Consider the following 12,410-nt stretch of genomic DNA (forward strand, 5'->3'; position numbering starts at 1 on the left):
AGATTATAACAGATTAGGAGTCATAATATAATATTAATAATCTAAATACATGTCTTGAACTCTTCACTGAAGGTGCTGGGCTTCTGAGCGCTTGTCTAACGTTAGAACTATTTCTGGTCGTAAGGAAAGGATATTGATATAGTTTGGGGTTCAGTCTTTTTGACATTAAAAACAACAAAACCCCACAGTTGAGTCATATCTAAAGAGACATGAATTTGTATTCATCATTAACAGTTCAAGGAGTTGTTCGTGCGACTGTGAAAGCAGACATTTCTCCACATCCTGATATTTGGATAAGAAAGTTACTCATTTTAGCTATATGAGGATGATGATTATTAAAGCTATTCTATAGAAATATTCAAGCTAATTGGCAAGTTTCTTGGGGGTATAAATAAATGAATGGGATTCTGATGCTTGGACAGATAATAATTTTTCTTTCCTTCCCCTCTCTCCCTCCCACCACCGACTTGTTGAGCCTCAACACTCAGCGTGTGATGGGTGGGATGGAGGACATTTTTCATTTACAGTTCCTGCAATGAAACTAACATTACTTAATCTTATTTCCTGTAATGAGGCCATTAAGGTTTTTCCCCCCTGAGGTACTTTTATCTCAGCATTATCTCAACACTGATCTACAGGGGCAGTCTTGGATAATATGGTGCCCTGAGCTGGGGCAGAATTTGGTGCCCCCCCCCCATATTTCTTATTTGCGCAAAAAATCATTTTGGTACAGTTGCTTTTTAATAATAGTAATAATAATAATAATTTTTATTTATACCCCACGCTTCCCTGTCAAGACCAAGCTCAGGGTGGCTAACACCGAATATAAATACAGTAAAAACATTAAAAAACAACAACAACCAAACAAATAGTTGATTAAAATATAAATATAAAATATAATTTTAAATGGATTTTATCAGCACAGTGGTACCTTGGGTTACATACACTTCAGGTTACATACGCTTCAGGTTACAGACTCCGCTAACCCAGAAATAGTACCTCAGGTTAAGAACTTTGCTTCAGGATGAGAACAGAAATCGTGCTCTGGCAGCGCGGCAGCAGGAGGAGGCCCCATTAGCTAAAGTGGTGCTTCAGGTTAAGAACAGTTTCAGGTTAAGAACGGACCTCCGGAACGAATGAAGTACTTAACCTGAGGTACCACTGTGGTATAAATACAGTATAGGGATGATGATGATGATGATGCGCCCCCTCAGCTTGGCACCCTGTGTGGGGGAAATGCCCACACAGTTGTAATTGCCGATCAATATTGTTAAACGGACTGACAGTGTCTTTCAAGAGTTTCAGGTAGGGTCCACTTCCAGCCCAACTGGAAAATGCTGGACATTGAGCCCAAGACCTTTACTCAGCAGATGCTCTACCATTCAGCTACAGTGGAGTGGGAGATAAGGATATGTCAGTATTCTGGTAGCGGCAGGTGCTGTTATGCCAAAGCCCCTTTGTTTCCTCAACATGCTCACAGAAATGATACATAATTTGGGAAATGGGGGGAGCTGTCCTCTGCTCCTCCTACCATGCCCACAGCAAAATGGCAGGGCAATGGGTATGGTGGAAGCTCTGCCAGCAGAGTTTTCCCGTTTCCACCATAAATATGCAGTCAGATTGCTCAGTAGGCTTGCGACCCTATGCACATTTACCTGGAAGCAAGTACCTGGAAGCAAGTGGGTCTTGGTTCTGGGTAGACATGTCATGTTCACATCACCTGAAAGCCAGGTAGCCCTAGAAAATTCATTTTTGTTACTGGATTAGTTTGCACTATGAATTTTAAGACGGCGGGGGGAAAACATCCCACCATCAAAAGGCACCTTCTAACAACCCCCGACTGATCTGTCTTCCCTATGTTTGTATTTTTAGAGTTGCATCTATTTATTTTGCTGACTAAAAATAATGGCCTCTCCTACTTTTCTAAGCGTTGCAAAGCCAATAAAGTCCTTGGAGACTCAGCTAGATTGCGTTCCGCTTTTGTATGCCCTCTACGGGATTATTAATTAGCAGGGAATCAAAGAGTCGTTATTGCTGAAGACGAACGGGCCAGAAAGAACTCAGTGTCTCTTTTGGATCTCCTGATTCAACTAGCAAGCTGGGACTTGTGGAATTGATGTTCTTACCAAAGGATAGAGCACGTTCAATCTGGAGACACTGAGAGATAACAGCACAGTATCTCAGAACATCTCTTTTTAACAACCGCATACTGGAACTGCACATCCATGTTGTGTGTTCAAAATGTAGAGTCTATGGCTATGTAACCTTCAGCTCTGATAGTGTAACACTATGCTTTTTTAAAAAAATAATTTCTTTTAGTGGTGGTTGCCCATAGATAAAGCTGTGCACAGGAGCTCCGTGTTCCTGAGAAATTTCAAGGAGGTCCTTGAGATACAATTTTAGAATCCACTCTAGAAAGGAGCAAAGTCAGTCGTGAAAATTTCCATGGACAAACTGGAGTGGTAGTAAAATATTGATAGCATATTTTAAATTATACCTAAATATAAATTTCAGTTTGCTCAGTTCTCAATCTGCTGCCTGGTTTCCAACTTGCAGAATTCCTAAATTGGTTGTTGGTCAAATCAGGGGTTTGTTATTTCTTGATGGAATACATGGCTTAATTAATTTTTTAACACGTACATTTGAGATGAAGGTGCCTTCCTATTTCCTAAGAACAGAGATTTGAACATATTTCTCCAGGAGGCCCCTTTGGGGAGATATTGGTGTCTTCCACTGTCTTGCCCACAGATGAAAACTCCTTGTCTCCTTGTGCTGTGCTATGGTCCTCACCCTTTGCTGTCAGCTTGGCAAGCCACTGTGATTGATTTATTTGATAACTGGAAGTTGTCAAGTCAAACAAAGCATATTCAAAGGCAGAAATTCACTATGTACACACAGCAAGTGCTGGGACATCCTTTGGGGGGAGCGCAGGCTACGCGACCTCCTCCCAGTGCCACGCACTCTTTCTTCCCTTGTTCCAGCCACTGTCATGTTCAGGTATGCAATGGCTTGTGATACCCATGCTAAGTTCTGATTTGGCAATTTTGCGGAGCCAAGACAAAGGCTTATGTAGTAGTTGCTAGGCAACAGGAAGGGACCTTCAGGAGCTGATTGGTTGGTTCCCTCTTCTGGAGGACAAATGCCCCATTTGCTTTCTAAGTGAGTTGGCCTTGGGCTGACGCATAGCGATATGAGATATGAGCTAAGTATTCAGCAGCTTGGGGGAGAAGGAAGGAAGGAAGGAAGGAAGGAAGGAAGGAAGGAAGGAAGGAAGGAAGGAATGGGACCATTAGCTAGGTGTTCTTTCAAAATGCCACCACATCTCATCTGGTCTCAGCAAAGTATGGAAATTCTATAAAAGTAGTTTAACGATAAGTGCTTGCTAAGTGGCTTCCAAACTAATCATATATCTCCTCGAGGTTTTTTTCTTTTTATTATTTCTCTGCAGTTCATTCCATTAGTAGATTACATGTTTGCTTATTCTGGGCTAGGAAATTTGATCTTTGCAAGAAAAATCAATGAGTGGCTTTTCTGTTATTTAGCATAACGTCAATATAAGGTGTACAATAGCATAAGGATTACAGAAAGTCTTTCTGCACTGACTGACTCAGAAGACTAATCAATAGTTCCCCCCAAAAAAGCAGCAGGGTGTCGGGTCAGCTGCCTAGTGGTGTCAGATTCAGACTTGTCATTAGCCTGAAATATCTCCCTCTTTACAATATTGTTGCTCCTATGTGGGGGCATAGCAAGAGCATTCCTATACAGTGGTACCTCGGTTTAAGTACAGTCCGGTTTAAGAACAATTTGGTTTACAAACCCTGCAAAACCGGAAATAATGTCTTGGTTTGAGAACTTTACCTCGGTCTAAGAATGGAATCTGAATGGTGAAAGGGCATCGGTGGTGGGAAGCCTCATTAGAGAAAGCGCGCCTCGGTTTAAGAACAGTTTTGGTTCAAGAACGGACTTCCGTAACGGGTTAAGTTTGTAAACCGAGGTACCACTGCATTAAAGTGTTCCAGTTCTAAGTCCGACTTAGCCTAATGTATTCCCATCCACAAGCCACATGCTGTTGATTCCAGTGACCTCCTCTGAGTCCAGGCACTTTGAGCAGAAAGAGCAACCTCGAAGTGGTGCAAGGAGAGGGGCTCAGTTACTGAGTCCTGTCGCCAAGGCAGGCTCTAATGCAGCATTTCCTATCCCCCTTCCTTCTTCCTATCAAACGAGCCATCTACAGTGACAAGTGTTCTCACTGAGCCTTTCCTTCTTCTCTTTCAGGGAAGCGTTATGGGAGCTAAAGGCTTAATCTCACGGCTGATCCTACATTTCTGTATCCATCACTCTTCCCTGCCCCCTCTGGCTGCTTCGGCAGCTGCCCTGCCAACACCACTGCAACTATTCTCTTAACAGATTATTTTATCAGAGAGAAAAATATGATTAAAAAAAGGCAGCCAGGCAGCCTCTGTGTTCACACCAATGCCGGTGGACAATAATACATGTGATTGTGCTATATGGCACAAGAGAGAGAGGAAGCTGAGAACGTTCTGCCTCTGTTTTTCTTTAGTTTGCTTCCACCGCATGATAACGGTGGCTGAGGAGGTTCAGATGCACACCTCATGCAGTTGTGTCAGGGCCATATCTAGGTTTCAGAGTGGTGGGCGGGTCTTGGAAAGTGCTCTCCTATAGACCTCTGTCCTTTGTTGGTTGGCCCACCTGGCAGCAGCAGACCAGCACCACCATTTTATGGCAATGCCCTGGAGTGATCTTGCATTGGGGGGCATTGTTGGCTGAGACTCAGCTGCCAAGTGCAGGGGTATTCGAGCTGGTGTCAGTGCCAACAAACCCTGCCAGGATGCTGTGACCTGAAGATGTCTGGGTGCCAACACTGGGCCCTGCCACAGGGTATTGGTGAAAGGAAAAGGAAAGATTTTGGGGGTAAATATACAAAAAATTCAATGCTGTGATGTAGACAAAGTTGCATCTTGAGCCCATGGAAATCTTGGAGACTGTTGCTTGAAGCGCTATCCAGTTTCCCAGGAACAATATATGTGGAGGAATATATTGCATCAAAAATGCAAATGTACAAAATCGTCAAATGCAAAAATAAATAAATTCCTATTTATGTGGTTACTGCTTTTTCAAGGAACACTTGAGGGGTGTGGGGAGGGGACTGATTCACAATAAACTGACTAAAAACACAGCAATTGTTTTAAAACAAGAGATGAACAAGACAAACAGAAGAGGGTATAATTCATCTGCTGTAGAAAGGAATCCAATCTGCAGTATAATGTCACACTATAAGTGCCCAGAAACTTGACTTTGGCTCACATGGACTTAATGGGGAAGATCAATGAACATTAAGGATGCTTGACTTAGTTCTTTGCAAATTCCAGTTAAGAGCTGGCTATGATCAACAGCAGATGGATTAATGTGTGCAGATTGCAACACATCTATCCTTCAGATTTTGTACTTCTCTGAACTTTGCAATGCAGTTCTTGGCTTTAACAAAGATGTACTAAAATGCATGTAAAATACATTTAGGATAAAATACATTTATGTATTTATTTCCTAATTTTATACTGCTTGATTGTAGGGGGGGGGACCCCTCAAAGTCGTTTGAAATAGTTACTTTGAAAGAAAATGCATACTTTTATAAATGTGTATTTTCCAAGACAATACGTTTATATAGTACTTACTTAATTGGCAATTGAGTAGTAGCCTACCTTTCTTACCTTAACAATATGGCCAGGATCTGTTTCTGATGTCCAAATTAGCCTTCCCAAATAACTGCTTTCCCAAATTACTGTTCATGTCAGTAGTCTAATTGCATTAGGAGCGGGAAATAGGAGCAGCAACCCCTTGTGCAAGATTGTATGTTCCTTTCCGTTAGCTAGAAAAATCGCAGCAGGAATAGAAAGTTGCTTCACGTTACGCAGCTCAGATGAACAGACTGCTCATGCAAGCAGAGATTTGTGGCAGCAAAGGCTGATCTGATCATTGGAAGTGACTCAGACTTCGGTTTAAGGAGCCAAATCTTTTATGGAATATAAAGTTCAGAACACCACTGAAGAGTATTAATTTTGCAATTTGCAACAAGAGGAGCTGAAAATGAAATGCACACGCGCGTCTACAGGCAAGGGAAAACAAAGCGAGACTTCCCATGCTACTTCCATCAGGTCACTTGAGTGCTGATATACAAGGGGCATTTTAGAATAAAGACATTTCTCTGACAGCACATACAAATGAAACAAAAATTGGCCTGAGGCTGGAATGCCAGAATCTAAACAGAGAACAAGGACTTGGCAAAGATGCTAGCTTAATACACCAGAGAAATAGAGCTAGGATAATTTGCAGTGTGGGTGCTGAAAAGATGAAAGGGGGAAGGTATAACAAACCCTAGGAACTAAAATAGGCTTTATAGGCTGCAAAACGTGCCCCATAAACATGCCTCATAGCAAGTGAACTAAAGGATGACAACTAACTGCAGCATTGTAAAGGGTTTTAAAAGACCTAGATGCTTTCCCAGCCAACATTCTCCTGAAACGAAAAGGTATGAACTTTTCCACCTGGCAGATGAGCAAAATCCTGCAAAACCCAAAGAGTAAAACTTGGTCCATTCACATTTCAAACCTGAAAGCCCAGAGAGAAATATATCAGTGTGGGGAGGTCAGGCTTGCTTGGAAAGGGCAAGGAAGTTGCAAAAAAGGAATTCAGTGAGTGAATGGCAGGATGCAGCATATTCCAAAAGCTTTGACACCTGCTTCTGGGTATGTTGTAAGCAGGGGCGAAGGAAGGCTCTCCTGGCACCTGGTGTGGGGTGTTGAGGGGCGGGACAAACCACCCACAGGGGCGCCACTACGTATGGCACACACGCATGCGCCATACGTAGCCACACCACACATGTGCCGTATGGATGGTGGCAGGATCGACCACTCATGGCTGCAGCGGTGGCAGCGGGATTCTTCGCTTGCAGCTGCAGCGGTGGCGGCAAGGTCCTCCGCTCGTGGCGGTGGCGGGATCCTCTGCACACAGCTGCGGGGCGAGCCCTCCATGGGGTGCCTTCTTGTCACCCCCCTCAAAGATGGCACCTGGGGGGGACTGCCCCCCCCATTCTTCCACCACTGGTTGTAAGAGGCATGGAATATTTCTACATTTGCTGGTGCTAAAAGCAGCATGCAGGTTTTGGGTGTGGGGGGGAGACTGGTGTGTGTGTGTGTGTGTGTGTTTACAGGGCCATTAAATATATACATGTGTGGTCCACGTCATGACTGAGGAGAAAACACACAAAAACCATGGCAAACTATGCACTTAACATAGAATATACAGTTCTAGAGCTCAGGACTCATCTTTCTCCAGAGCAGCAGGTACCAGTTCCCCAACCTGAACCATAGCTGTCAACATTTCCCTTTTTTTAAGGGAAGTTCCCTTATTCCGAATAGGATTCCTCACAAGAAAAGGGAAAAGTTGACAGCTATGCCCTGAACACTTCAATTCCAAACCATATATCATATTTCAGTATCCCTTTCTAGTGTGAAGGAAGTGCTTGTGGTTTTGAGAAGCACCCCTTTAACTCATAAATGAATAGGGGGAAATTAGGCTGGGCAACACTGTATTATGAAAATCCTGGATCCTAGGCTAGGGCCTTGTTTGGCTGCTCAGTGGTCCTAGCAGGTGAAAAATGTTTTTTTGTTTTGTTTTACTTTTTCCATAACACGCCCCTTTTCTGCCAAGCAGTTCAAGGCAGTGCACGTGGTTCTTTCCCTGCCTTTTTATTCTCACAACAACCCTGTGACGTAGGTTAAGCTGAGAAAGAATTACTGGCCCAAGGCCAGATAGAGAGCTTCATGGCTGAATGGGGATTTGAACCTGTGTTTCCCAGGTCCTGTTCCACCACTTACACAACATTGAAATGAACCTGTGACCTAACTAACTACATGGAGAGAGGAATTGCTTTTATGGTGTAAACATATATTTCGTCCTATTGTTACTTATGGTCTAATATGATTTTCAGGGTTCTCCCCCCCCCCAAAACAACAACAACAACAACACCTTGCAAACCTTGTGTACTAGAAGGAAAAGTGGGATGATCTACCAGGAACAGCTTTCGGAGAGCGAATTATCTGTTTCCAGTCTTACTCTAACACTCTCCCACTGCTTTCTTTCATATTCTAGGTGCTGCTTTGTTTTTTAAAAATCTTACACTACATCCTTCCTGCTCACAATGTGCCTTTTGCTACCACCTTTTATTTCTAAATTCACAACATCTGAACAGACTTATCCATCCCTTTGAAAAGGCAACAGGGGACTTTATACAGCTCCCCTGTAATAAGCTCTGCAGTTTCAGAATTATTACACATTTTGAAATGAGTTCTCTTCTTTGTCTTTTAAAAAGAAAAAAAAATGTTTATTATTTCCCCCAGTTTCATATTTATAAAAGAATGAAAGCCACAGTTCTGAATTATCTATAACTTGATTTTCTTTATTAATAATAAAAATTGGTAACAGCTTATCAGATACTTGCATAGACATGCATAATATATGTGGTGAAACAAGCATTCTCTGCCTGCACACGCGTCTAGATCATGCACTGTTTGAAACAAAAGGAATGGTAAAGGCTATTGTGGTAGAGAAATGCTACTACGGAGGGCTGCAGTTAACATGATTTTACTAGGGTTTCCAAACCCTTGAAATAATAATAGTCATAATAATGTCATCAGGGTCTGCGGACACATATTATTTCCACCATAATAAGAGTTTGTTTTCAGCACTCTGGAAATCATCGTTCCTGTCGAACGGCAGTGAAAGCTTCCTGGGCAAGACTTCGGAAATGGTTATATAACCCCAGCAAACCATTCAAGCTAAGGTCTTGCTGCGACCCTGGCAAGCTTTGAAGCACTGCTCTCTCACTCAACGTGAAAAACAACCAGCCACACAGCTTAAAGGGATCCTTGAGATGGGCTGCCCTCCTCCTCTTGACAACCCCCCTCCACACAACATGAATGTAACAACTGTAGTTTGTCATTTTGCCCTTCCTTTTCTGAGGAAAAAAATGCTAGTGATTTCTTTTGACTTAAACTGGGCATTCAGAAAGCTGTTTTTTATTAATGAACCATATTAAGCCACCAGTGAAAAGCTCCCTGACTCTGTTTAAATAACAGGCTATGATTCCTCCCACCCCCTCCCTTTGGCTCCACAGCTATTAATTGAGGAGTTTCTTTGTTTTTTTCCTAATGAAGCTAACAGAACACATCTGTCAGGTGCTCGTATTCTTCACCCGTCTATAGTATGTAATAGCCCAGCTGGAGGCTATAATGCTGCACAATACCCCTGGCCGTTACAGCAACTATTTATTCCTGGGCTTTTCCTCAGATAGGGATTTGGTAAAAAAAAAGAGAGAGAGAAAAGTCTGAAATTTGGGCCTAATTGCTGTTTACACAGCGATAGACACCTGTTCTAGCTAAGACCCTGGCTCGCGAATCCCACACCTCAGACCTTGGGGAAAGCGGAGGGGGAAATTTCAATCGGCTGCCAGTTTAGACACTGAGAAGTTTTCCGAGTGCTTTGTATGCTAAAATGTACAAATGTGACTTGATCTATGTCCAATATTTGACATAACACCATGTTGGTGTTGGGGATGTGTTTGTTTGAAGGCTAAAAGGGACATAGTGGGAACTAAATATTGTCACACACACAGAATTGTGGGGTTTTTTAAAATATATTTTTATAAAACAAAACAAAACCCAGTCACAGTTCCTGTTTCTGTTGCTGTGAAGCATCGCTGTTAGTAGCTAAGAGCCAGTATGCAACGCTAGGGCTGCTTTAATAAGATGTATGAATTATGCTCTCAAACAGGGATTTTTGTTTGTGGGATAAAGCTCATAGACATGTGGATGATGCCCTGTGAATTAACCAAAATTGGATAAATTAAGGGAGCATAAGAAAAGGCTTTGCTGGAACAGACCAAAGGCCCATTGGCGGGGGGTGCCTTGGTTATGGATGAATCCCTAATCTCAAAGCAAAGCAGGGTGCCTTAAGAGGGATTTGGGGCATCTCAGAGGTGAGAGGGACCTTTAAGAGGTGGCATATACCAAAGTGGGATTGCTTTTTAAGGAAAAAATGCTGCAAACAAGCATCTGCTGAAAGCAAAAGGATTGTTATCATAATGCTAGGGTGAGGTGATAGGGAAGGGGAGAGCAAACATCAGAGTGTGGAGAGAGGCCTCAGAAGAACAGCTCCGTTGTGGCTGTTGGGTCAAACTTGTACGATGAGGTGCAATTATTTCCACCAGAAAGGAACCACCCCAAAAAGGTTCCTAACACAACTCCCCGAGACCTGTTTGCCTGCCATTTGGCAGGTTTCTTGTCTGACCTAGGTAACTCATGTATTGATTATTACTTTTCATGGTCCAGTGATGAGTACTGGTAGTTAAAGGGTTCCCTAGTAAGCATGGGCTTAAGCTACACCCTGTTTGTTATCTTCCCAAGAAGGAAAAACAACAATATTTGCAGCATACCCTCCAATATTTCTCAGACAAAAATAGGGACGTCCCGTTCCCTAATGATAATTTTACTATCCATACCCCACACATCTTACTGGGTTGCCCCAGCCACTCTGGGAAACTTCCAACATACCATATTTTTCACTCTATAAGACCCACCCGACCATAAGACGCACCTAGTTTTTAGAGGAGGAAAACAAGAAAAAAAATATTTAGAATCAAATGTTGTTGAAGAGGCTTTGCGCAGCAATCCCTCTTGCTGTTCTGGCTTCTGGGATAGCTGCGCAGCCTGCATTCGCTCCATAAGACGCACACACATTTACCCTTACTTTTTAGGAGGGAAAAAGTGTGTCTTATAGAGCAAGAAATATGGTATATAAAAACATAATAAAACATTAAACATTTTTTTAAAACCTATGTTTAGGGAGATTTGATCTCTTTCAGCATCAGTGTCCCTGTAGAGTTTTTGGAAGTGTGTCTCCCAGGTCATTGGCGAGATGTGACAGTCTGCCATTGGTGGACTGCTAGTATGAAGGAGTATTATGGTCTTCCAGAAAAGGGCAGGATTGTTGGATTTGGCTGCATGAATAACCCGTGTCCAGTTCTTTGTTGTTGCTTCCTTCCAGGTCAGCGGTTTTTTGTATTGCCTTTTGTGATACAGGAGATCCATTGTGGAGGCTGGGGTTGTATTGGACGTGAAGGCTTGGTGTTCAGGGCTTTTTTGGCGTTGATACAGTCCTTGTCAAACCATGGCTTGGAGTGGTGTTTTTGGCATCTCCTGTCAGTTCCGTGACTATTGCTGAGAGGCTGATGTAATTCTCAGGTTAGGTCCTTGTAAGCCATCAGGAGGCTTAGTGTATATTTCCAGTATCGTCTAGGCAAACTCCTAGTTTCCTAGTATCTTTGGCAAACTCCTCTAGAGTGAAAGGCCACACTCAAGGTAGCCCCATGTGGCTTAGTTATAGTCAACCTATTAATGGAAGGAACTTGGTGTAATAAAACCATACATGATTCTAATATAAGTTAGCAGCCTCTCCAATGCAGTTCAGAGCTCAAATTGATTAAAATGCAATTAGGCCATAAAGCTCGCTGTTTATTACCTCAGCTGTTTGTCAAAGGCACAGAGCGAAAGGAAGGGTTTGTTTCCCCATCTCTCCTTTTTTCCTCTTCTTTTTCTTGTGAGTTTATTTCTGATCAGTGCCAAGCACACTCATTAGCTGGGTACAGGGCAGAAATAAAATGTTATTGCCGTGCCACTTAATCCATAGTCCAATCAGAGGGCAGTATTCTCTACAGCTGTCAAGGGAGGATTGCAGGCAGTTTTTCGAAACTTTTATTTTCCATTCACTAGTGCCTGGGAGCTACTGGACAGATACATTCCTGCAGCTGAAATGGCCGATGTTCTGACTGATTGTTGTCTTGTGATCGCTGGTTATTCAGAAACTGAAAATAAGATAAAGGCAGTTAAAGGAAGAGGATGGGAAGACGAGAGCAGCAAGTTCTAACAATTAACTGGAAGGTGAGCTTGCATACAAACGAAGAAATATTTTATTTACACATGTGTACACCACCCAATAACCTAACATTATCTGGGCAGAGAGCAACTAAATTTACAAGCCATAGTTGAAAACAACAACAGGCAAGCAAATCATCACAGTGGTACATGGAATAGCTAAAGGGCATTTTTCACATATGAAGCATAAATTGGCTCTAATGGCTGCAACATACCATGCATGCCACCTCAGTCTCCAAGCAGTGCGAGACTCCAGGCCCATACCAAGTGATCAACTTTCCTTTTGGAAATGAGGCACTGCAGAGACTCTGTTGTCTTTATGACATATGGTTTATTTACACACGGATACAACCTGAGCCTATGATGGAGGGGTTCACAGCATAAACACCCCCAAAGTGTCTT

Source organism: Podarcis tiliguerta, assembly GCF_965153285.1.
Source record: "Podarcis tiliguerta genome assembly, chromosome: 7".
Classification (NCBI taxonomy): domain Eukaryota; kingdom Metazoa; phylum Chordata; class Lepidosauria; order Squamata; family Lacertidae; genus Podarcis; species Podarcis tiliguerta.